We start from the raw sequence: 22818 nt of genomic DNA, 5'->3' as shown, positions 1-22818 counted from the left end.
AGTTGGTTAGAATGTGAACTCTCAATAACAAGGTTTCTGGTTCAATTCCCACATGGGATGGTGGGTTGTGCCCTCTGCAACTAAAGATTGAAAATGGCAAACTGGACTTGGAGATGAGCTGTACTTTCCACAACTAGATTGAAGGAGAGCAACTTGGAGCTGATGGGCCCTGAAAAAACACACTGCTCCCTAATATTCCCCAAAAAATGTTAAAAAAAAAAAAGATAGTAGCATAGGCTTGGCTGAGAGTAAAAATATACACAATGCTGCATCAGATGAGTACCTGAATAAATGTCTAAACATATAAAATATTGAGCCCAAATCATGTTCAACAGGAGGCTTCACTATAAGTACTTTACTTGAGATCCTTTTAGTTCCCTGTTTAGCAACATACAGTTCATGACTTTGCATCTTGATTTGTAGTGGCCCCTAGAACCCAGAGATGTGTTCTACTAAACTACTCTCACTGTAAGATGTTAGAAGTTGCAAAGAAACTGGCATGTTTATAATATTAATCCTGTTATGTTCACAATCTCATATTGTGTGAGATAATAATTCAGATCAATTATTGCTCCCTGTTTCAATTCACCCAATGAGAGTTTCTTTATAATAAAAAATGAAAAAAAAAAAAAGCAAAGAAAACTTTCACACCTTATGGGCATTTCATATATCTCATTTTTTTCATAGTCACTCTAAAAGAATTCTAGAGGAAACTGAGGTTACTTGTTACAATTTCAAAAAGTTAAAACGAAAAAATATCTAAGAATAATCACCTGCCAAGATAGTCAAGATTAGAAAAAAAAAAAATGTAGCTAGTGTTGTAGCACATTGGTTAATAAAAATGAATATTTAAGAATACTTTTTCCTCAGCTACTTCATAAACATAGCTGACAGTGACGCATCTTTTACTAAACAGAAAGCTAGTGAAGATCGCGGTGGGGTTATCTTGGAGGCCAATAAAGCATTTACTTAGTGATCTGTGTAAGGGCTGGCATGATTTATACTTTGACAAAATTAAAATGGAACAGCTTTTTCAAACTCTATGTAAGGTCAGGTTTTCAGGGTCAGAATTCTGTTGTATTACCAGGACTTCCCAGCAAGGTCTAGCAGTTTATTCAGAACACAATGCAGAAGGCATGTAAGGACTGTAAACCTGTAAACCTGGACTGTAAACCTGGAAACCTGGAAGGACTGTAAACCTGTCCACTAGGAAAGGATTGGGATAGGAGCCATGCCCACCTCTTGGTGGGGGAGGCGTATTTCCATATGGTCTTGGCAACCTCCAATCACAATGCGGGCAAAGAATGACCCTCCAGCCGTCCATTTGGAAGTAGCAGCATTTCCCTTCTGTCGGAGGATAGCAATGGGGAACCTACATTGGAGGCTGAAAGGGGAGCTTATTCTTGTGAACTTGGCCTAAGACAAGGCTCCAATTTAGATCTTGGATGCGGGAGCACTGAAAATAAAAGAAATATTGGAGAGGCCTGGGGATTTGGGCAGTTGGAAAGGAGACTGGCTATTATACGCAAGGTGGAGAATAATAAAGGGTGCCCACGATGAGCCCTAGGCCAATCTCTCCATGGCAGTTACTTAGCTGGTTAAGATTCAGTAGATAACACTCATTCTGTACCAAAACTCGTTTCTGATTCTATTTGGTAAATAATAAAGGGTATTAGGTCATAATAAAAAGAGCAGACTTCAATTCTGGGTTTCAATTCTGGGTCTGCTACCCACAAATTATGGCAAAAACTGCTGGCAATCCACCAAAATCCTGTCTCTTTTTTTTTCCTGGACCCACAGCTAGGTTGCACTTCCCAGCTTTTCTAACAGTTAGTCATATCACAAATGACTGAGTTCTAGCTAACAGAATGACAACAGAAGTGAGGTTGATGTGATCTTAAAAGAACAATGATGCTTAAGAGTTATCTCAGAGGGCAAGTAGGCATTTGCCACATGGTCTATTGTAGGGCATGCGCTGTGCACATATTGAAAAAATAAACATGAAACAGTTTTCACAGGTCTCCTGAACTCTACATTCTTATTTGAGGACAAACTGAGTATACGCTGCTAATCCCTCTTCTCACCATTCATTACTAGGAAAGAGACTTTAAAAAAAAAAAAAATTTACAAATCCATACCTCTCAGGATAAAACAAAATGGATTTTTTTATCCATTTTTAATTTATTAAAGGCACTCCTTGTTTGACAGATGAGATAGAATTAAAGAAAGACCAGAAATTGAAACCCTCATAGGGAAGAGCTGGTTTCGAGAGCTTTCTGGTGATTAATGTGGGTACTTCAGTAGAAATAGCCCAGCAGTTCAACTCTCCACCATCATGTCCATCATGGAAAAAAGAGCAAGCCACAGAGCTGTCTTCCCCAAGTGGAACCAAGAATGTGGGTAGATGGCTCAAAGAGGCAGGATGGTCTCCTGATGTCTGGCAACATCCATCAAGTTCAAAAGATCACACAGCCGAATGCTTCAAGTTTCTCACTGAAGCCACAGTGTAGGATCTCACTGTTAAGGTACAAATGATTTCAAAGGGAGTTACTCTAAAGACACTCAGAGTATTTCCCAAAAAAATGCAATAAAGGGAATAGAGGTGGAGTTTATTTTTTATTTTAAAAGAAAACTGGCGTATGTACCACAGGCTTTTTTTTTTTTTTTTCCTTCTGGCTATAAGGTTTGCACAGACTGATTTGGTAAATGCTAAATGCATGTGCCTTTTGCTTTTTTAAAGCAATTGTTAACATTGGAATTGAGGGTACACACAGAGAAGTTGGTGTCAACACCATTTAAAAAGTCGTATTTTTTCACAAATATAGAGAAATGATTTTACATAAGAATTCTAAGTATTTGCAATAAATATATGTCTATAGATTGTATTCATATATTCTTATTTTTCATTTTATTAATCAAATATAGTTAAAGTGAAAATAGGCCGATGACACATTAAAAAAAACAAACTCAGCCTAAACAAATTATTACAAACCAAATCAACAATGTGTATTATAGGAAAATTAAAAATAAACTTCATGAATTGACAAAATCCCCAAAGTAAACAACATTCTTAATGTTTGATGAAAATCAGAAGCAAGGCAAACATGTTTTTCTTTGCTATCACTTCTTAATTAAAACAGTGCAATGGAGTGGTGTGTCACCGCAATAAGACAACGAATGAAAACTACTTTTAATTCTTTCTAAAATAGAAATCAACTGAAAATATGGAAGACTTGTTTTTTAAGGAAACCATAACATTATCCAGAATGACAGAAATTATAATCTGAATAAATGAAGAAATTTATTATAATTCTCCAGTAGTCTTAAATGTAGTATAATGCAAATCCAAAGTCCAGCAGGATTTTCAAAGAAATTTGACAGGCAGATACAAAAGTTAATGTAGGAGGCCTTACCATAAGAATATCAAGGACATTTTTGAAAAAGAAGAACAAAGGGGATTATCAAAAACATCTAAACATATTAACAACACAGGGAAATTGAATCTGGCTAGTATCAAAATAAGAATAGGATAGCATGCCAATAAATAAATAAAAAAATCTAGAAACAGATCCATGTATATATGGAGATTTTGTAAAAAAAAAAAAAAGTGTTTCAAAGCACTGAGGAAATGATACATTATTCAATAAGTGGGGTTGGAGCAGTTGGGTATTAATTAAAAAAAATAGAGTTAAGACCTTACCTCTTAGAAATCACAAAAACAAGTTTCAAATTAATTAAAAATGTAAATATAAAGCAATTTTTCATAGAATTATAAAATATATATCTATAAACCTGGAATAAGAGAGGTCCTCTTAAATAGGATATAAAAGCAAAATATTAAAGAATCAATAAATTTGACATCAAAATTAAAACCTTACCTATGCTAAAAGATGCTTGAGCAAACTTTTAAACCAAACAATAAAAACGAGAGATATATTTGAAATTTATATAACAAGCAAAAAGTTAGTATCCAGCATATAAGAACAACTCTTAACAAATTTATATTTTAAAGGTCCACAAAAATGGGAAAAGAATGTAAATAGGCAATTACAAAAGAGGAAACTCAAATAACCAGTAACCATGAGAAGACATCTAGCCTCACTGGTAAGGAAAGAAATGGAAATTAAAACAAGAATGGAATACTATTTTTTAATACAACTCAATCAGGGGAAAAAATGTGATAATATCAAATGCTGCTGAGCCTAAATGGAAAAAAAACAAACAAACAAAACCAAAAACAGCTCTCCAAAATTGTCTAGAGAACCACTCCAATAAGTGTGCAAAGAAGCACGTGTGAGATACTGTAGCATCAACTGAAATAGCTTATTTTTAAAGAAGGAAATAAGAAGCATATACATCAACCAAGGAATGGTAATTATACCAATATATCTATTCTATAAACTTCTAGTACATTGTGGAAAAAGTTATTTGAACATAAAAACGCACAGTGTATTATCATTTATACCTTTAAAAAATCTACACTATGTACACTTTTGTAAGGAGATATTTATTAATATAAATATGCAGAAAGGCTTCAGAGCATACACAGTACTCATTGATAGAAATGGTTACCTGGACGGAACGGGCTGGCATTTGAATGTGTTGGTGAAGTAAGACTCAGTTTTATCATAATATTTGCATATGTTACAATGAGAAAAAAAATCATGTATTGTTAGTTGTATTATTTTTTAATTATTAAAAAATCACATATTATTAGTAATAAAATGAAACTTAAAAATATCCTGGCACATTTCGAATTTCTGACTTCTAGAATGACAATCTCCTAAATTTGTATTTGTTTTAAGCCTCTAAAATTGTGGTAATTTGTTACAACAGCAACAGGAAATCAATGCAACTAGTTATAAATAAGCAGACATCAAAAAATAAGACCGTTTAACTTAATTATTAAATAGCTGCCACTCTATCTCACACAAAAAGGTATTAATGTCAAGATATAGTTAATAAAAGTGTCTATATACAGAGACAGTACATGAAAATACAGAATAAAAGTGAATCTAAATTATTAACACCCACAATTATTTCCATTAAAATTTATCATATATCACATTTTAATAAATCCTGTCAGGAAAACTACCAGTGATGTCATCTTGCTTCTGGTCAAATAGTGCTATCCATCAGTTCCAACAAATATGTACCTTACTTGCCAGCTTGTTCATCTTTTTTTCATCAGATATTGGTTTTACCTGAGATTTAAAGCAAACATTTTACTCCTCTTCCACGAAGCGGTATTTCTGCCTTCTAGACAGGCTATGGATACACAGGGCTACAGACTACATCTACATGGCAGGGGAAAAGTCCTAAGCAAACTTTGCAGGTCACTCTCAGCTGCTTTCTCGTCTTGAATAACAACAAAAAAAGGAAAGCATAATTTTTGAAAAAGACTTTATTTTTTAGAGCAGTTTAAAGTTTACAGCAAAATTAATGGAGATTTCCCATAGACCCCCATCACCATACATGCACACGGTCCTCCATTATCAATCTCCCCCAGCAGACTGGTACATTTGTTACAATTGATGAACCTTCACTGACACATCATTAGCACCCAAAGTCCATAGTTTACATTAGGGTTCATTCTTAATGTTTGAAATTCTATGGGCTTGGACAAATATATAATGACACGTATCTATCACTGTAGTGTCATACATATAGCATTTTCACTGCCCTAAAAAATCCAGTGTTCTGCCTACTCATTCGCCCCTCCCCTCTAGCCCCTGGCAACCACTGATCTTTTACTGTCTCCACAATTTTGCCAAGTGGACTTTAAAAAGAAAAAAAATTAATGAAGAGTACTTTTAAAATCCTATTTGATTTTAGCTTTTTGTAAAATCAGACTGATCAACCAAATTCACCAGTTGAACTTTTTTCCACTGACAGTATTTTTCCATATTGTTGTCTCCTAATTTATTTTCCATCATCAGAAAGCACTTAAAATACCAATGACCCACTCTATACAAGTTCATGGATGAAAGCTTCTGATTGGCTACTAATGAGTCAGGTTTTAAAAAAAGCCTGCTTTTTTAAAAAAAGCCTGCATTTAAAAAAAAAAAACAAAAAAATTAAACACTATCGCCACGTCCAAGAATTTCAGAGAGACTACTTTTTATAGAATATTTTGGAAAGTCTGGAGTGAGGGATGCTATTTTTGTGAGAGGAGTTTGATGAGGAGAGGTGTAAGATATACTTTTCTATCGTTGGGATAAGTCTATTATCATGAAATTGAAACAAGACGAATTGCCCTCTTTTCCACTTCTGCTATTAATGTCAGTTTTTCCATTTAGAGTGTCTTAGGATTGAGAAAACTTCTCTGCTGACAGTCTCTCAGGCAGAAATTGCACCAAGCACATGGAGGGGAAGTGATGAGAACTGAACACAGAGTAGCCGTTTGTATAAACCAAGTCTTGAGGAAGGAATACTAGTTTTAAAATTTTCAAACAAGCCATATTACTTTCTATTTTCCAGACAATTCAATTTAACCATTTTGTTGAGCTCCCTCAAACAGACAGCGTTTTGTTCTTTCTCTGTAATCTCGGCATCAGCAGAAATGAAGAGTGTATAGGCCAGGAAGTCAGAATTTGGAGTCAAAAGCATCTCTGCTAAGCCCTAGCTAATGACCTTAGAAAGTTTTCATACCACTCTTTGAGGCTTTGTTTTCTCATCTGTTAAATGGGAATAAGAATATCTCCTTCGTTTGTCTGTCATGAATTTTACAACCCACATACTAAGGACTCACTTAGATGACAATTGTTACTATACAGTTTGTATTTTTTAAATCACCGGGATGATCAGGAAAATTTATTGCTGTGATTAATAAAATCCATTCACTCAGTTTAACCCAATTTATTTTCAAATCTCTTCAATCCTAGACTGAATACACAACCATGACACCTACTTAATTATGTTAATTAGGCAAAAAAGTAATTTAATCCAGAAGGCCAGTCAGATCTATTTATTGATGGAATTTACTGACACACAAACAGCTATTTTGGATTAGATGATAAATCTGAAAAAGATCCCTTTTCTCTATCACATTTCTCCAGTAATGGAACACCCAAACTGAATTTCTGTCAAGACTACAGATTGAGAAGCCACATTAAATTCTGTTACCATTGGTATTTTAAGCTACCCTCTCTTCACTGAGGCATTTTTTCCCAATGGAGGGAATGAACCAAAAGAGGTAGTATGGTAGCAGGCTCCAGACTAAAGTATGAGTCTGTGAATAATCAGTCTCTTTCATTATTCATTCATTTAATAAGTATTTTTGGAGCATCCACTGCTTGTCAGGGGTAGTTCTAGGAGCTGGAATAGAGCAGAGAATGCAACAAAGTCCTTCCCATAAACGCACTAGAGACAGGCTATAAACAAATAAGCAAATAAGCACACAGGTTATATTCTAGTATATACTACTGTCAGAAGAAATGCAAGATGGGATTGGTAAGGAGCGCCAGCTTGGGAGTGGGGATGGGAGCCAGAGAAGGCCTCTCCGAAAAGATAACTGAACAGAGACCTGAAGCAGTGTGCTGGGCAGGTACTGAGGGACAGAGCGTTTCTGGCTAGAATTCTTGGACTGACCACGCACACTATATTTGGTAGCTTAATGACAGTGATTCAGCTTTAAGGAAAAATCATCTTGAAAATGTAAAACGATATTCTGAATTTACATAATTCATGACCTTAAAAAGATACTTCCAACTTTACAATTCAATATGGAACCAAATCACCAAGAATGGAATCTTAGAATGTGAATAATTTCCCAGTACTTTCTGGAAAAGCCCATCTGCACTGCAGAGCAATGCCCAATGAGCTGTTTTATGATGGACCGAAGGGAGATGACGCCAAACTGGGAAATAGGAAAATGCCTTACAGTGGTGTGTGGATGGATGGTAAACTCAATGGGGACAGGACATTTGGTACCAGGCTTGAGGGATGGCACTTTTCCACTAGAGAAAAATCTTCAGGCCAGCCAAAAGGGAACAATCTTGAGTCTCAGCAACTTTGAACAAGAGCCATAATCATTCATCAAACAATAGACCTAACACATATTCAATTAGAAAAGCCATGGCCACACAAACAGCAGCATCTTCTAAAAAGTCTATAGTGAAATACAAAAATGCCCTTTCAAAATGCCCAAGCAAGCACACAAGTTTATTCCATTTCATATGTCTTGGTCACACGCGATTAACATTCCATTCTCAATGTATAAGAAGCTGCATAATATGAAATGTTTAAGGTAGGAGGAACAATTAATCTTAATCATCATCCAGTTTTGTGATGGTCAGACTTGTTCTCAATCATAAAAACAATGTCTTCATAGTCTCTGCCATCATTTGGCTTTAGAAAGACCTGTCAGTTTAGCCTCAGGCTTAGATCTCATAATTTTATGGGTTGTATTTTCAAAGGAATGCTGGTGGCTGCCAATCTATCTGACACATGCTGATCAGGTAACTCCACCTCAAGCCATCTGCCAGTGCAAAATTTAATAATATGATTGTGCAACTTGCACATGTCCAGACTAGAGAAGTTTTGACTTTCTGATTCTTAATTTTTCTTTTTTTTCTAGGACTAATAACATGTTTTGCCTCTTCGTCTCCTGTCTCTTACTATTCGGTACCATAGAATCATGGGCTGCTCAGGCAGGTTGTCTGGACTGATTCAAACCAGGGGACTAATGTCAGTTGCTTTGGGTTACCAGTTGCTGAAAGGCAGAAGTTCTGAGGCAATTTGCACATGACAAGTCACGTGTTAAATTTTAAAAGTAGCACCATAAGCCAGGCCCTGTGCTAGGTAAACAGAGAGAGAGAGAGAGAGAGAGAGAGAGAGAGAGAGAGAGAGAGAGAGAGAGAGAGAGAGAGAAAGAGAGAGAAGTTCCTTATCTTAGGTTGATTATGTTGATTTAAACAGTTGAATAGATTCCTGCTTGTCAGCAACATTTTAAATGTAAGGTTAGAAAATCTTACCTTAAAAAACCTAGGCCATATTACAAGTTAGAATACAATAAGAATGGCAAATTGAAGATAAAGGGACAGATCAACAGAATAAGGACCCTAGCTAACATTGTGAAAATGTAAGACAATTACTAATTTCAGATTGTACTCTATCAAATTTCATAGCCATAGTACATTAAATGATGAAGAAAAGTTTTCACTAAAGTACTCTTCAAATGCAATTTATGTATTACCGACCTCAACATTGGGTTTGAATTGACTGAGTTCCCACAAATTGCTCTAGGTTTGCAAAGCCCTGAAATAGATGGGGAAATGGCAGAAAGATTGGTCATAGCACATTTCATCAACTACTGACAACTTGAAAGATTTGAAAGAAATTAGTGATCTTAAAATACTAAGGTTTCCCTTCAAACGTAAGAGAATCTGAGCTTCTGAAGCAAACAGGATGGGGCATGTTTGAGTGATCAATTATAGAACACCTCAGATTGCTAAAGTCAAGATATCATTGCACCTGAAGGATTAATTGACCATTAAAACATGTCTGCTCAATCTATTTCAGAACAAATTTCTTTTTCAATTCATTGAGGATCTCAGTATTGTAAAACCTTTTAAACAAAATCTAGTGTGGGTAAGTCCTGCAGGATGGGGTAATAAATAAATGTGGAACTTGAGAAAACGTACTTCTAAACTAGATTTTTTTTTTTGACACAGGAGGAAAAGTGAATTTAAAAAATACAAACACACTCATACACATTATTTGTGTTTTTAAATTTATTCAATCCATTATCTTGAATGATAGTTTTCAATTTCAAAAATGCTAGCCCATATTTAAAGTGACTCCATACCTTGGGAAGATTAGGGTCCTCCCGGGTTAGTAGTGCAGAGGGATTTATCTAGAGCATCTCACTGAATCCTCACAATAGCCCTATACGACCTGACTATACCAGTCCCATCAGATGGGTTATTCAGCAAAAATATGCCTGACTTCAACAGCATGATTAATAACAAGTGTGACAAGGTGTGTGAGACTATACAGATGGTCTCTTATGACCAGCAAAGAACCTCTACTACATAGCTCTTATTTTTACACTTCACAACTTGGCATGTTTCAGCAGTTAATTATTTTCTTGGCTTCCTCTGGAAATATATAATTTAAGCACTAATGTTCAAAACATTAAATTTAGACCAGGGAAAATCCAGCAATGTGGACAACAGAACGTAAGTTCGATGATTCAGTCAGGGATTCACTCATGTCTTCCAAATGTCTAGGACAGTACCTGGTACACGCAGAATAGATGCACGATAAATATTTGTTTAATAAATGAATAAATGGCAATGTGGATTCAAATATATTGTTTGAATGTAAAGTTTTATATTGTACGTGTACGGGTTTCGGTCAAGAGTCCCTACTATTCATTAGATTCTCAAAGGGGTCCGTGAAATGAGTTATGATGCTGGAAGAAATGAGGGATTCCTAGGCTGAGCAGCAAGGGGGATTAGACGTTCCAACTCTAACAAATGACCTCAAAATATGTATATCTTTTTTAATGGCAGTATCTTCACAACTCACAGTGCATCAGCCCTGAAAGCCTGACTTCTAACCATGAGATTGAAGTTTCTCTTCTTAGAAAGGAATTAGAAATTGTATTAAACCAGAGGGGAACCTGATAGAATTCTAGAAACTGATCTTAGAGGGGACCTCCAGCTCTGCTACATAGGAAGTCCTGCCCTCCTGTTTCTTTTTTTTTCTATCAAGTTCAGGCCACCAGAACCACTTCAGCCACAGTCCCTGTGTTGTGAATTTCCAGGAGTGGGAATAGATTTAATGTGTGGCAACCACACCTTCTAGACTATTGTTTTGTGCAACCAATTACATTATTAGGTATACTTTCTAAACAATTGACTAATGCCTAGAGTCTATATTTTTCTGAATTGTGCTTATATAAAGTTTCATATTGATATAAAAAATAAAGTCAAATATAGTTACATATTTAACAAATCCTCTTTTTTTTTTAAAAAAAAAAGGATGGATTTGTGGTGATCATAAATTCTACACCCACAATTTGGGACATAAAGCCTAAAAAACTAAAATCAATAATTTTGATTTGTAAATTTATTATGCTAAAAGCTCTAAAAACTCTAAAAATGAAACCACATTAAATTACACTTTTAATATTTGTTTGTGTGTGATATTGTTGATAGGTAAAGAGGAGACATTATAGATTTATATATATATATTTATGTATACACACATACGCTTGTATATGTATATATATGTGTGTGTAAATATACTGTGGTGCCAAAAAAAGGTATATAAATGGACACTTTGGTCAGCGTTGCTCAAGCAGTAGTTCACCATAATCAGAAGTGTCTATGGTAACCACTTCAAGCACCTCTTGTAATTGCAGAAGTCAAACGTGACTTGTATTCATCTTTTGTTACCGGTATATATTGAGTATTACAATTTTAATACAGTTTTCCTTTCTTAAAATGTGTATACATTTTTTGGCGCCCTCTGTGTACACATACATATATAGCTTCAAATTATCTTTGTATGCCTCATTCTGATTTCAATTTTCTATAAAGGCTAAGAAAAGAGGAAATAGCAGAAAGTCAAGAAATCAAGATTTCTCTGAAGTTCAGATGGAAAAAAGCCAGGACAATGAGCAGGATAGGAGGTAGGTCTTGGACACGGGGGATCGTTTTGCTAGACGAACAAGAATTTCTCTGAATTCTCTGACCCTAAGTTCAGTTCCTCCCTCATGACTTGCCCTGATCTTTACTCTCTCCTGGTTGATTCCGTCCCTCCTTCTTCATCTACCCCACTTTGTTCTAAAGATTCTTCCAGCCTCATGTAAATGTCTCAATTCACAGTGCAAGCTTGGTACATGCTGTTCAACTAAACAAATTTGATACCATTTTAATCCTATTAAGCAGTCCTAGGCTAACGTTATTACAAAGCTTGTATTATTCCCACAGTGCGAGAGGAGTGTTATCCTTGAACTTGGAGCTGCATAAAAGAAAATCAGGTGAAACCATTATGTCTCTGTGCATGCCTCATTATCTCAGCCAAGGAAATGAATGTTTTCTGATTATTCTCTACTGTTCTCCAGCATGAAGTCTGGGTTTCATATTTAGCGACACTTTTATAGTTGACCTTCAAGCTGGTTGACAGATTTCAACAGTGATGTTTAACAATGAGAAATAAATCACGCTCCCTCCTTACTTTCTTAGTTCTATTATTTATTATCATCTCCTATTATAAATAAAGAAGTAAAAGTAGATTGATATGTTGGCTTATGAACTACATTAGAAAAAGTGTAGCTTATTCAATATTATTAGAAAAATGGAGCAAAACACTAAAAACAAGAAATTGCTTTTCTAAAATAAGGATTAAATCAGATGCTTCTGATTCTATATTTTGTATTTATGAATCCTGATAAGTATGGACCAATGTTTATTAATAGAAGCTTTCCTATGGCAATAGATGTCATTTTTAAGAATCACAAATACAGAAAACTAGTTAAATCTCACATTTCTTTTTTTAACATCCAGGTTCTTTCAATTTCATATGTTCTGTGTTATACTATATATATATATATATATATATATATATATATATATATATATATATATATATAGTATATACATATATTATATATATACTACATATATATGCTATTTATATGTATTATTCTTAACTGCACATGTTTATTGAGTATATAAATTTTACAGATATGACTATAGGATATTTGTTATTTTAGAACATTTATAGAAATGTGAGTGCTTAAAACTGTTTAAAACTATACTGGAAACTATTAAAATGTCATTAAATATTTGAACTGAAGGAACTGGCCTTTGAGAGCAGCAGAATGCTAAAGGTATTTCAATTGCACATTATTTTGTGTGAATACTCATGAATTTAAATCCTTCCCTATGATCAGAATACTCTGTTGATGAAAGCATTTGTATTGGAGATAAAATACCCTAAACTGCATTTATATACTTATTATTATGGGCAATTATGTTAATTAAAATATTGAGTTAAAATGTTTGAAAAAGCATAGTCTCTGTGTATTTTGCCAGAAGGAAGCAGAGAGTTAAGGAAAGTATCTGATTTGAAAATTCATCCAAAATAGTCTAAACATAAAAGAGAAGGAGGAATGTGTGAGACTTGAATGTCATGACAAAGCTTGAAAATTAATTATAATAGAACTGTTATAGACTTTAACTCTACAGTTTCAATAAAAAATTTAATTGGTTGTGTGTTTTGTTTATGCAATGCCAGAGATGATATACAGGAAGGCATTTTGAAAAATGTATATGTATATCTAAACAGAACTTTTCTGATTGTATAAACTTTTAGAACTTGTAACAGGAAACCAAGATAAAAACAGTGGATATCCTTCCCTATATAATTTTTTTTAAATAAAATATGAAATGCTTCACGAATTTGCATGTCATCCTTGAGCAGGGGCCGTGCTAATCTTCTCTGTATTGTTCCTATTTTAGTATATGTGCTGCTAAAGCAAGCACTCCCTACATACTGTTTAAAGCTGAAGAAAGAGTTGTTCAGACCCCTTCCTGAACAGAGGTTATTATGCTGTACAATTATGGAGGTTCCTTTTCATTTTGCCATTGTATAAAATTGTCTAAGGCTAGAAGAGTAATATTGGCATTCAGCACGCTCTCTTGACTTTTATTTCCATTTTCTTTAGCAAGGCAGTATCCAATCCAGGTAGCAAATGATGTCTTTAGGGCTTTAGCACTTCAAGATTTTCTACTATTTCTTTGCTGTGTATTGTAAGTTCCATAGCAATGCCTCATAGAAAGGAAGCTGTGAGCTGTACATGGAATTTCTAGAACCGATCAATCTTGCACGCTGTCTTTGGTACTCCCCTGATTATCGCCCACATCTCAAATCATGTTTCATGAGAGCACAACATCACGGTGGATACATGGCCTGTGTAAATTCAGTATGACTGTGATGGACGACCGTGAAACCCGAATGTTCATGGGTCCCTGGATCACGGTGTGGTGAAGCTAGCCATTTTGCTCTCCACAGGGACATGATCTGTTGATGTGGTCTCACCAGGTTAATCAACACAAGACAGTCTTCACACATTAGCCATCATTTCCATGCGGGTGAGAAAAAATTTAGAGAATAATGACTTACGTGGCTGCATGTTTGGTCCATTCCCTTAGACCACAATGACTAGATAATTTGTTGTCCAAATGAAGACCCTTTATAGAAAGTAAAACAGAGGATGGGAGCATCATTAGTAATAACACTGAGACCACACAGATATAGACAGAGACTATCCCAGGGAGACTGGGGAGAAAGGTTGCCCGACTTTAAACCGAAGCCCTGGTGCGATATCAGACAAGGAAGGCTACTACTGGTGGATGCATGATGTTAGAGATGTCCATCATTCCTAGTTATTCACTGAAAAAGAAAACTGCTAAGTGGGAAGACACAGAACAAGTGCATCCATCATTGTTCTTATGCTCTCTGACCCCTTCTCTTTTTGACTGGATACTATAACGTCATACAGTATTCTTCAATTTTAATTTCAATAATGCATTCCTTTTCTACAATTAAGGCATTTACTTTTAAGGGCTTTGATTTGAGTGAGTCCAGTTCTAACCTCTTGCATAACCAATGACCCCAAACATAGTAGCAAAAACGCAGTAATCATTTCCTACTCTCTGGGTTCTGGGAGCTCACTGGGCATAGCTAACTTCTTACTCTGTAGACTTCCTTGAAGTTGCATTCAGATAGTGTCTGGTCTGTGTCATGTCAAAGGCTTCCCTTCTCACGTGACTGCTGGTCATTGCTGACTGTTGTCCAGAACCTCAGCTGGGCTTTTCAGCCAGCACTCTCTGTGCAAGGCCTCTGTATACAGCGTAGGCTTCCTCGTAGCATGAAATCTGGGATCCAAGAGCCAGGAGGAAGCTGCCTCTCCATTCATGGCCTAGTCTTGGAAGTCACATAGCATTACGTTTATACTAAATGATGACAGACACAGGGATCTGCCCAATCTCAAAGGGAAGGGGCATAGACACCACCTCCTGATGGGGAGTGACAAGGTTATGTTGTTAGAGGAGCATGTGAACTGAGAGATATTTTCATGGCGATCCACAGACAACACTCTATGCCCAAAGGATAGCCAAAAGATGAAAGAGAAAAAGAATAACTCGAAAAGGCAAATATTTCTGAAATAGACTGCATGAGTTGCACGTTTTTCTTGAATCAAATTTATGTCTTGTAACTTTCTCGTTCTTTCCAAATAGGTTAAGATGGAATTATTAATAGATTTTCAAAAATCTAAGTATTATAGTTCTTAAAAAAAAAAAAAAGCCACACAATACTACTAGCCCAAACTGTTATCCAAAATATACGGTACTGATTAGCTCTATACCTAGTGTCCCAGACTGAATTGCACCACTCATTTTCTCTCTTCTGAATTCCTGCCATTTTTTCTTAAGTGTCACCCTTACATCGATCTTCTCTCTCTGCCGTTCATTTTTGATACTCACTAAATTTGCCTATACATCTCAAAACACAGAAAATTTAAGTCGGGAAATGTTTTATAATAAATACCCTGATAATGAAAGTTAAAGTGCTTAGATTCTTGTATAACCAAAGAACAGAATAATGGATTGAGAATGTTTTCCTTCCCTTGAAAAGACATGAAACCCAAATAGATGTGAAACTTGATTCAACATGCATTTTCCATAACCTGTAGCAACTTTTATCTTCACACCTAAGGAATTACCAACATGAGAACCATTCCAGTTTTCCCGTGCATCCAAACCATCAAATTTAATGATGCATTCAAAAACAGAGCGGAAAATGATACCTAGAGAGACTACATAAATTGTAACATCACTGTGTTTTAAAGATGCACTTGGATGAGAGAGATTTCTGAAGGTGGTGTATGTCACCTTGCTCAGGAAAGATCACAGAAATAACACAATAATGTATTAGAGTTGAAACTCATTTTGAATTGCTTTAGGGCAAACTTTGATTCTCACAACTAGCTATATAGGTCTTGAAAGAACTTGTATAACTATTAATTTAGGAGTACAAAGCAGCATCTTTAAATTTATTAGAATTGATCCACTTCTCAGTAATTGGTGTTATTTGGATTGTACTTGAAATCATCAGAGTTTAGTTTTTTGAAGAATAATCACTCAAAATTGTGATCCTCCAAAAGAATTTCTGCAAACTGTCCATTCTAAACACCACATTAAAAGTTAAGTTCACAACTCAGAGTGACAGGTGGCTGAGAGGAAGACACAGTTGATGGGGATGGTGATAATGGTGACAAAACTCTGGGGAGCTAGCTTGGGACATAATACTGCAGCAGCTGACTTAATGCCTGGGGCCAGAGAAAGCTCTGGAGCAGAGAGAGTAGGCTGGAATTTATGGACCCCTAACAATCAAGAGGCTGAGTGAGAAAACATGGCCTGGAAACGTCTGGTCTGTAAACCCACAGTAATTCTGCCCCAACCCTAGAACATATAGGAAAATAGTTTGAAAAATTTTGTCTTAAAGCCAATTGTTCTGCTTTCTAAATTCATGCAAATTATTAACTGATGTTATGAGTTTTCCAATGCATCAGTCTCATTCACTATCAGCTTGGAGAGAAACTATTTGGAAATTAAATCATAGTGCATTTTCCCTTAATTATTTCAAAATAATGGGAGGATCATCGTCTACATGTAAATCTCTGGTCTAAAATCTTTCCCATCTATTAGAATCATTTAAATAAATACCTATAAGTCTTGTTTGGTCTTCCCATTACTGTTTTTAATAGAATAATGTTAGCAATTTTGTTTCTGGCATGAAGCATTAATATTTTAGTTATAGGCAGCACACTGCTGAGAAAAGAAGTCTGGGTTAGATATTCTGAATCCACAACTCACTAGATGAGTGACTTTGGGTAAATTAGCCTGTTTGAGTTTCAATTTTGTAACCTATCAAATCAGCAAAGTATAATACATAGCAGCACTCAAAATTATAACTATTAATACTAAATATTAGTGTAGTACCCCACCATGGGTCACATAAGAATTCAAAGCAACCATATTCTACCCATAAAATCTCCAGAGGTTTGTCCTTCCAGTGACACACAGAAGCCACTGAAATTTCTTGTTGTTGTTGTTTTCATCTTATAAATCCAAAAACCCAAAGCTCTGTGAACCATTGCTTTATCAGTGAATATATCCACATTCAGATGTTTTCGATACCAAACATATAACTCCTGAACTGCAATTATTTCAAAATGTTGTTGGAAAATGACTAGTTCTTTGTTCTAAAGATAATCCCTCCTTTTGAAGGGAGGAAGGAAGAAGGTTTAAATGTGAAAAGAAGGGGCTTCATCTGCAGAAGCCCATTTAATACAAGACAACTATGATTCCTAGGCCTTCCATCAAGGAGAAAAAGACATGTTTTCAATTTGCTCTTTGCTCAAATAATATTCAAGAGGGGCAGAAGCGCGTGAATAGTCACACCCTATTTTCCTGTAAGTAGCTTCTCGTGCTTCTGAGGCTCTTGAGGCTAAGTTCTTTCTGGTACAATGACTGACGAGAACTTTTCATTCAACATAAAAGCTGGGAGTCATGAATCAATTTAGAATAATCTGAGAAATTGCCCATCAATAATTTAATGTATCAATTTCTCCTCATACGTTTGAACTAGATTTCTGGAATACATTTAGCCTGTGGCCAAGAACCGTCAGATCAGTATTTGTTTGGACTAAGGCAGGTTCAAGGTGTGAATAGGATATATAAGATACCACGCGATGCCCTCACACTTCTTTCAAAAAAGTCCCTCTGGGACAGTGTCAAGGTAAGGGAGGACCTAAGACGAATGAGGAGGAAAAAAGGGAAATGCGGACAGGGAAAATGATAACTAGACAACATTTTAAAGGGTTAGAAATTATGGATGTGTAATGGCATGGATCTCTGTTGGATTTTTACCCCATGTCCTTTCTTTAATTGAACCTGGACCCTTTAAGGCAGGGGTGTCCAAACTGCAGCCCGCGGGCCAACTGCAGCCCGCAATCCATTGTTAATTAGCCCGCAGCAAATTCCAAAAATATATTTAGTTTACTTAAATAAACCAAAATACGTACTTCACCTCGAGTGAGTGGCCCGGCTGTTTGTGTATTTTACCGCATATGGCCCTTGGTGAAAAACGTTGAAAAAAGTTTGGACACCCCTGCTTTAAGGGTATTGCTTTTCCTGCAACCTTCTCAATGGGAAACTCTTCATTCTCTCATGTCCCATGTATTGTTTGGCCCCAATGCATGAGGAGCACGGCTAACTGCCCCACTGTTCCTGCTTCTATGTCATTTCCACCTTCATTTACACCCTTCCTCGTCCTTTGATGTTCATGACCTTTGGTTACACCAAAGACTAGTTGTATTTGTGCTCGTCACCTTGGGGCCATGAGGAAAGACCCACATTCTCCTGACTCCCCACCGTGGCTTCCAACTCTGGTCACTGTCTTCACTCAACAAGAGCGCCTTCTTTGAATGCCATGCCTCCAACTGACACCAGCTTAGCGCCCCTGTCCACTGTTCTAGGCCATTTCCCCGTTTCCTGAGGATTTTAGCACCTGGCTCACTGTTTTCTCTCTAGGTTGGTGTCTCCTGTCATCCAGGGAGCTCTGACTCTGGCTCAAGGTCTCCACCCTCATACTATAACGATAGCTCTTCATTCCATTCTGCTTACTATAATGATAGTAATAATCAATCAGTTTTTACCTAATTATGGCCCAGGACCAATCCTTACAAGAACCCTGAAGTAGATATTATTATCCCCCATATATAGATGCAAAACTGTGATAAAGGTTTTTTTTTTAAATTTTTGAATTTACACAGGTGCTAAATAAAGGAGCTGAGCTATTACACCCAAGTCGGATTTCAAAAGCTGAGTTATTGATAACTAAGCTATGCTACCTCCTAACAATCTGTACCTCCATTTGAATGTTTTTTTATTTCCACGTCCTTGTAGCATGAACTTCATCGTCGTCCAATCTGATTCATTTCTGACGTGCTGAAATGTAAAAGTTCTCGTCATAACTACCAACTGCTTTCTTTCCATCTGTCACTCATTCTGACTAAACCCCCCTTTCAGCGCACCACATCTTCTAATTTCTTGACAATGCCATTTTTTTCACTTTTCCTCCAATTCCTTTCTCACTGCCAAAATAATCCAACTATATTTTCAGTGGTTCCCCTCTTTCACTTGCCACAAGTCATTTGCCAATGTGAACTCAACTGTGCCTTTCCTACATGCCAGTTCCAGGGTAACAAATATTGCTGAAAGGGGTATTAATTAATTTAGCACTATGTAGCAATTAATATAGTAGGGTGAAGATATACAATCCCCAAATCAAGAAACACATGGTCTGGAGGACAATGGTATACAAATAGTTAAGCACAATAAATGTGAAACAGTTTTCATTCAGTAGAGGTAGATAAAGGTTCATTTGAGTCCAGGCAATATAAAACCACACTATTGGATGGTCATCTATATGAACACTGAAATCCTCCAGAAGACTGCCAGAGTTTGGGTGGAGGAATAAAAAACAGTGATTCCTTTGTCAAAATCCTACCTTATTATATTGGTGAATTTGAAAATGAGATCATCAGGAGGTGCAAGTATGAGGTGAACAAACCTAAGAGTTACGGTCAAACTATTAGTGAGAATTATAATAATAGGAACTATCATTTTTCTTCTTCTGGCACCAACTCTGATTTCCCTTTGGGGGTTCACCCCTCCACTGCTCTCTGTCCAAAGTTGGTCCAAATGCAGTACATAAGAGAACTTGGGCAAGAGCTACCTAAAAAGAGACGGTTTCTTTCCAACTGAATTTCAGCTGGAGCTCCTGAAGTCAATTAGCCATCGTGTGAAGGCTGAGAATAAAACCAGCATTCCAAGGACAGCATAATGTAGCAGAGACAGAAAGGCAGAGTTCTGATGAAACTCTCTGAGCCTCAAATTAAGCTGCGCCTGAAACCAGCTCTCCCCCCAGACCACTTTTCAGGCTCATGAGCCAGTAAATTTCTTTTCTTCATCCTCGTGTAGTTTGAATTGTATTTTTCTTTTATGTGAAGCTCAAAGAGAACTAACTGATACACCAAGTGGAGGGAGGGCAGATGGAGCTATACGTAAATGACTGATGTGTGTTTTTTGCATATACAAAAAAAATCAGAATAAATTGGTTAATAGCTTATACTCTTATAAGCAGATTGCCTGGATTTAAATTCCAGATTTATCACTTCTTAGCTGTGTAACTTCGGATGAGTTACTTAACTTCTCTGTACCTTCACTGGTAAAAATAATAATAGTTCTCACCTCATAAATTTGTTATGAGGATTAAGCAAATTAAGCTCTTAGAACAATCTTAGTCTTATTTGTAAAATCAGGGTAATGTGAGAAGGGGGCAGGAGAACTGGTGAGGATTTGCCGCAGAAAAGCGGAGATTTATTCTTTGAAAAAGTGACATACGAGTATGGAAAACAAAGTGGAGGAAAGATAAAAATAAGATACGGGGCAGCCAAGCGTTAAGGAGGAGTTTGGGAAGCAAATGTGGGATGAAGCTCCAAGATCCGAGAGCTATGAGGGTAAGAGGAATGGAGAAAGAAGAGCTAAAGAAGTATTCGTGTCTTTTATAAATTGGTCTTTTGTATCAAAGACATAAAGCAACAAAGGAGGTTGCTTTATTAATGTGATCCTGCTGTAAACCTGGCCCATTACGTACCAAACTGTTATCAATGGGACTGGTAGTGGGTGTAAGGAGAGGGCTGTTCCCTTTTCAACATATAATATTGGTATTGCATGGATTTTTAATAATTATGTGTGTATTTTATTTACTAATAAACAAACAATAAGCTGGGAATAATCAAATATTTAAAAGGATATTTAAGTATTTGCCTTTTTAAAACTGTATTTTAAATCATGTGAAGAGCCAATTTTCAAGATAATGTGACTTGAAATGTCATTAGCTGAATGTCTCTTCTATGAGTAAAATACTTTATTCTTATAAATTAAAAGTTCATATATATGTCATAAGGTTATATGTAAGATTCAGAGGAATATGAGAGTAAAAACCATATAACTGAGAATCAGAATCCTTGCTTGCTACTAAGTGTCAAGAGCATTTTCTGGATCTTTGCTACAATCTAGAGACCCTGGGGAATGAACTAGAATAATTAAATGTTACTCTACTCTGCACGTCCACCACTTTCCTCTTCCCATGAAAGCTCTGTTTACAAAAACTAAAGTGTTTTGCCTTGAGAAATAATAAAAAAAAAACACAATTAAAAATAGTGTCTATAACCAAAAAATCATAATAAAATTTACATACATAAATTCTCTAATAAGTTATAATTATTTCAAGTTAAAAAAACAAGTACCTTTAAGAGATTAGAAGTTTTTCTTCTGCTAAAGTCCAAATGATTTGCCTTTTGCACTATTTATCAAATAGGGTAGCAGTGATAACTATTCTTCCTACAATAATTATGGAAAGCATCAATATTAGTAGAGTCTATATTTTCATATAAAATCAGTACAAGAAGTCTAAATGATGTGGTGGTGTTGTAATAAAAAAATAAATTTATCTTTTGGATTGCAGCTTTAGCTGAAGTTGTTTAATTATTAGAATACTGCCTTTTTTCCAACTCTCCTGCTTAAGGGTTTAACATTGAATAATATGATATATAAACTGAAAATGTATAAGACTTGCATAAAAAAAAGCAAATAATTTTGCCAATTACTTTATTCTCTTTGACTCTAGGGTGAATTTGTCAGAAACATTCTGTTTAAAGAGAATTGAGGTAAATTATTTTGTTCAAAACTGCTAATATTTTATACATTCAAAATCAGCTTTTTCTGTAGAAGTACCAGAAGAGCTTTATAAATATTCTCAGTCAGGAAGTAAAGCTAAGACATTAAATTATAGAGCAGTAAAGATATATAGTGAACATTTTATGACATAGATTTCTTGACTTATATTGTATTTTGCAATATAATGTGTTTATATATTTGTGTATGGCTTCAATAGGGTACAACAATGAAATTCCTTCCTCTGGATTGGAAATGAAGGCTCCATTTATAATTTAAAAAGGAGACTCATGTTAAAAATAAAAGCTGAAACTAAGTTAGAAATAAAAGCATGTTATCCAAAACATCACCTCAAATTAGTAGCAAATTAAATTGGCTGAGATAAAACATTGGGGTAAAAAAAGAAATCTAATTATAGATTGAGTGTTAGTTTGATGCCGGAAAGTACTTTTCACCCAGTGAAAAATTATTATGCTGTAACTATATGGAAAAGTTTAGAAGGAAGTGTAGTGAATATTAGTCTTTTTGTTTCTTCTCAATAGAGAACGTCATCCTATGTTTTAAAAACTGTCCATCATGTGACTTTTTGTTTTCTATTAATATAGAAATTAAGAAGGCAATAGGGTTCCTAGATTTAACAAATAAAAATACTATAGGGTGTCCAGCTAAATTTAAATTTCACATACACAGTGAATAAGTGTTTGGTATAAGTATATTCCCAATATGTATGTCTCCCGAATTTTGCAAATATCAAGCGTCCTATAGTTTACCCTAGAAGCAAGATATTGCTTTCCCAGCCTCCTGAGTAGCTTCGGTATGACGTAGGATGGACTTGTGACCTAAGATTGACCAATTAGATGAACTGGCCCAGACCTTGAATCAGAAGAAGCAGGAGCAGTAGAGAATCCACTTAGTCAGTGGTGGTAACAAGAGCAGCAACAAGTTTCCTTGGCAACAATGATGACGCTGTCGCAGTGTGCCTAGCACGACGGAA

The 22818-nt window shown here is 35.7% G+C and overlaps 1 non-coding gene across 1 annotated transcript; it reads right to left on the bottom strand.

Annotated features, from left to right (window-relative positions):
* Window positions 1-13392: 13392 nt before the first annotated feature.
* LOC117015482 (U6 spliceosomal RNA) lies at window positions 13393-13499 on the bottom strand. Its single transcript, XR_004421721.1, has one exon. It is a non-coding gene; the product is annotated as a U6 spliceosomal RNA (small nuclear RNA).
* Window positions 13500-22818: the final 9319 nt, after the last annotated feature.

Source organism: Rhinolophus ferrumequinum, chromosome 22 (genome assembly GCF_004115265.2).
Source record: "Rhinolophus ferrumequinum isolate MPI-CBG mRhiFer1 chromosome 22, mRhiFer1_v1.p, whole genome shotgun sequence".
In the NCBI taxonomy this organism is placed as follows: Eukaryota; Metazoa; Chordata; class Mammalia; order Chiroptera; family Rhinolophidae; genus Rhinolophus; species Rhinolophus ferrumequinum.
This window is presented reverse-complemented; position numbering and strand designations above follow the sequence as displayed.